The sequence below is a fragment of the Brassica napus genome, chromosome C1 (genome assembly GCF_020379485.1).
Source record: "Brassica napus cultivar Da-Ae chromosome C1, Da-Ae, whole genome shotgun sequence".
Lineage (NCBI taxonomy): Eukaryota > Viridiplantae > Streptophyta > Magnoliopsida > Brassicales > Brassicaceae > Brassica > Brassica napus.
In genome coordinates, this window is record NC_063444.1 from 31,403,014 (window position 1) to 31,407,601 (window position 4,588).

At 44.0% G+C, this 4,588-nt stretch overlaps 1 non-coding gene across 1 annotated transcript; it reads left to right on the forward strand.

Annotated features, from left to right (window-relative positions):
* The first annotated feature begins 4,069 nt into the window (after positions 1–4,069).
* LOC125581025 lies at positions 4,070–4,176 on the forward strand. The gene has a single exon (XR_007318736.1). It is a non-coding gene; the product is annotated as a small nucleolar RNA R71 (small nucleolar RNA).
* Positions 4,177–4,588: the final 412 nt, after the last annotated feature.

A 4,588-nucleotide genomic window follows, 5' to 3' on the forward strand; every position in this document is an offset into this window, starting at 1 on the left:
TCTTCATATCTCTGTAGGACCCTGCACAAATTTGACAAACAAGCAGAAAACGAAGATCCAAAGACAGAGAAATCATCCATAAACACCTCCACAACATCCTCAATTAGATCAGAGAAGATTGACATCATGCACCTTTGAAAGGTGGTTGGAGCATTACATAGACCAAATGGCATTCTTCGATATGCGAAGGTACCATAAGGACATGTGAATGTCGTTTTCTTTTGATCATTGGGATGTATGGGGATTTGGAAGAACCCTGAATATCCATCAAGAAAGCAATAAAATGGGTAATTTGCAAGTCTCTCAAGCTTCTGATCAATAAATGGTAATGGGAAATGATCATTTCTAGATGTAGAGTTTAGTTTTCGGTAATCAACGCACATTCTATGACCTGTGATGGTTCTTGTTGGTATCAATTCATCCTTGTCATTTCTAATTACAGTGATACCACCTTTCTTTGGTACAACATGCACAGGAGATACCCATTTAGAATCTGAAATAGGGTAAATAACACCAGCATTTAAGAGTTTAAGAATCTCTTTCTTTACAACATCCTTCAGGTTAGGATTTAACCTTCTTTGATGCTCGATAGAAATCATTGATTCATCCTCAAGATGTATCCTATGCATGCACAAAGAGGGTGATATTCCTTTGATGTCATCAAGTGAGTAACCTATTGCTTTTCTAAATCTTTTAAGTGTTTTCAAAAGTTCAGATAGCTCAGTTTCAGTAAGTTCACTACTCACAATGACATGATAAGTTTCATTAGGACCAAGGAATGCATACCTTACACCATGGGGGAGAGGTTTAAACTCCACTTTAGGCGCCTTAAGCTCGCTCCAGTCATCTTGCTGGGTGTCCTCTTGTTGAGTGACTGAAGCTTCTTGATGAACCACTTGTGGCAGCTCCTCATACTGATCCTTACTAACAAACCCTTTGTGTGAATCCAGCATCATCCCATAGGCAGTACTCTCCAGGTTCTCAATCACTTCAACCTCTCTCTCTATCGTCAAAGCATGTTGGGGTCGAAAACGTTTACGACGAAGTTAACGTCCAAATCCCCGCAAAATACAAGTATGTCTTTTCGCAACAAATCATGCTCGGTCAAGAGAACGTCACAACGTATGTTCCCGAGATAAAGCTTCGTTCGAAATCTATTTAGATCAAACATAAGCCATCAGAAACATACCCAGACCGGTTATGGATAGGTCCGAGTTTGACGATCGGAACACGGACGAACCAAGATCGGTCATTACGCTACTACCGCACATGCACGCTGTCCGGTCGCTACGTAGCGACCGAGCGTCCGTCCCGCTCGGTCGCTACATAGCGACCGAGCGTTCGTCCCACTCGGTCGCTATGTAGCGACTGAGCCCAAGCCGAAGCTCGGTCGCTACATAACGACCGAGCGTCCGTCCCGCTCGATCGCTACGTAGCGACCGAGATCTTCCGAAACATTGATACGACAATTAGTCCATGCATTCTCGTCTACCCTTCGATGCTATCTCCCGAAGACCATAGCGAACCCATTTCATGTTTCCCGCCATTCTAAGTCATCGATCAAACTTTACGGTAAAAACCATGGAAAGTTTGTTCTTTATCGAAAGAAGCCGTAATAAACGCTTGGAGTCAGAAGACGGCCCAAAGGGACCTAAGACATGACTCGAGGCCCAACTTACGATTTCTTAACCAGCAGACCGTAAGCTGCATGACGGTTTACGCTTGGTTTGCAAGGAAAGACAAATGTCAAGTTTCCGTGGATAAATACGAAATTTTGAAGATAATTACGAGGATCGGAAAAAAAGAAATATCTCCATTTTTATGCTATGACGGCTTAAGGGCAGAAGAGGAAAAGTGCAAACCGACCTAGGAGCCAGTATATAAAGAGTCCTAGGCGAGAAGCATGGGAGGACTTTTCTCAGAGCAAACTTAGCACTTAGAGCAATTAGGCATATTTCCGTTTTTGTTATTCGAGCTGCGACTCAACTAGGCTATTGCCGTCTTAGGGTTTTAGAACTAGGAATCTCGCCGACAGCTCTCGTAGCCCAGGCTCTTACCTTGTCGTAATGCCCAAACACGAATTCGTAATAAGATCTACTTTGCTCTCTTCTCGATTTCTTATACTTTATCGTTGTTATTCTTGTGTTCTGATTGCTTGGCGTGTGGTATTAGCAAATATACGGGACCTCTGGGAAATTAGGGTTTTCCTAGTTTCCTTATTTAAACGGAAATCGACAGTGCGAATTTCGGTTCCCACAAAGTATGCTGCAGAGGGTCTTCTAGTGACAACTCTTCAAGGAGCTCATCAGAAAGGGCGTCCATCTCTTCAATGTAGAAGACTTGCCCTTGAACCATTGGTTTCTTCATTACCTCCTTGATGTCAAAGTGGAGAATGTGCCATTTACCCAAGTGGAGATCAATCTTGACCTCTTTCACATTAACAATAGCTCCTGCTGTAGCTAAGAAAGGCCTTCCAAGGATTAAGGGATCTTGAGCTTCCTCACCCATCTCAAGCACCATAAAGTCTGTAGGGATCTCATAGTTTCCAACCATCTAGGGGAGGTCTTCCAAGATACCCACAGGGTACTTCACTGAACGATCAGCCAATACCAGAGAAAGTCTACACTTCTTGTACTGAGTGAAACCAAGCTTCTTAGCAGCAAATAAAGACATCAAGCTGACACTAGCTCCCAAATCGCAGAGACATCTCTCAAATACCATAGGTCCAAGAGCACAGGGTAATGTGAAGCATCCTGGATCTTCAAGCTTCTTTGGAACAACAAGCCTCTGGATGATGGCACTGCACTCATGAGTAAGAATCATCATGCCCTCCATCTCTTTCTTCTTTGCAGCTACAACATCTTTCATGAACTTGCTATATTGAGGAATCAGCATGAAAGCATCAATAACGAGCATTGTGACTTGAACTTCACTCATTTGCTTCTCAAATAGAGTTTTGTACTTCTCTAGCAGCTGCCTCTTGAATCTACCAGGGAATGGAAGTTTGGGTTCATAGGGAGGAGGAACAAAAGAATTCTCACTTGCTGGAACAACAACTTCACCATCTTTCACTGTTTTCTTCTGTTCCCCAACCTTTCCTTTACCTTTGTCTTCCACAATCTTCTCTAAAATCTCATCATTGATCTTCTCATCAACAATCACCACTTCATCATCTATGTTGATGGCCACCCCCTCACCTTGTTTCTCAGCATCCTTGGTGAGAGCTCTATGAGGTAACTCCTTACCACTCCTGAGGGTGATAGCTTTCATGGTCTCTTTGGGGTTTTGCTCAGATTTTCTAGGTAAAGAACCTTGTTGGCGATTTTGGTGAGTGTTCATGGCAGCAAACTGGTTCTCCAAAGCTTTGAACTTGTTGTTGAGATCATTGTAGCTCCCATCAATCTTTGAGTGATGGTTCTTCAACTCATAACCAACATGCTTCTCACTTCTAGTCTGAGACTCCAAGATTTGTTTCAGTAGGGCATCAGTGCTGCTTTCTTGAGGAGTAGAGGTAGAAGGATTAGCTTGTTGTTGGAAAGAATGGTGTCCTTTGTTGTTGAAACCAGGAGGAGGGTTTTGCTGAGGCTGATAGCTGCCTTGCTGGTTGTTCCTAGGCTGATAACCACTCTGTTGGTTGTAGGAATAAGATTTCTGTTGGTAGTTGTTGTACTGAAAGTTTGGCTCTTTTTTGTACCAGCTACCATTGTTGTTAATGAAACACAACTCTTCTTGACCTTCCAAACCCTCAACCTCATGGACAACAGGTGGTGTCTCTTGGTTTGGGTTACCAACAAAGTTCAGCTGCTCTTGGGTGGATTTATCAGCAATGAGTATGTCTATCTTATCCTGTAGAGCCTTTAACTCCTTCATCGTCTGCTTGTCATCTGTTCTACTGCCTCTGTCTTGGTCTCCACTGTAGACTGCGTCACTCTTTACCGTGTTGTCAACCAGCTCTTCTGCATCTTCCTCAGTTCTTCCCAAGAAGAACCCATTGCTAGCTGTATCCAATCTGGCTCTGTACTTAGGAAGAGCACCCCTGTAGAATGTGCTCAGCAAGCTTTCCTTAGAGAAACCATGGTGTGGGCATTGAGCTTGGTAGCCCTTGAATCTCTCCCAGGCTTCACTGAATCCTTCCAAGTTCTTCTGTTGAAAGCTGGAAATCTCATTTCTCAGCTTAGCAGTTCTTGAAGTAGGGAAGAACTTCTCCAAAAATGCTTTCTTGCAGTCATCCCAGGTGGTGATAGAGTCGCTGGGTAGAGACTTCTCCCACTGACGTGCCTTATCCCCCAAAGAGAAAGGGAATAGCTTGAGCTTTAAGGCATCCTCGGACACACCATTGGTTTTTGACAACCCACAGTAGCTGTCGAACCTGTCCAAGTGATCAAATGGGTCCTCTAGAGCCAAGCCATGATACTTGTTGTTCTCGATCACATTGAGGAGCCTGATTTGATCTCAAAGTTGTTAGCTGCCACAGCCGGTGCTCGGATTCCCAGTCTATGACCATGAATGTTGGGGCGGTCATAAGTGCCAATGGGTCGAGCTGCTCGCTGTGGGTGTTGTGGAACGTTGTTGGCTCCATTGGCGTTCG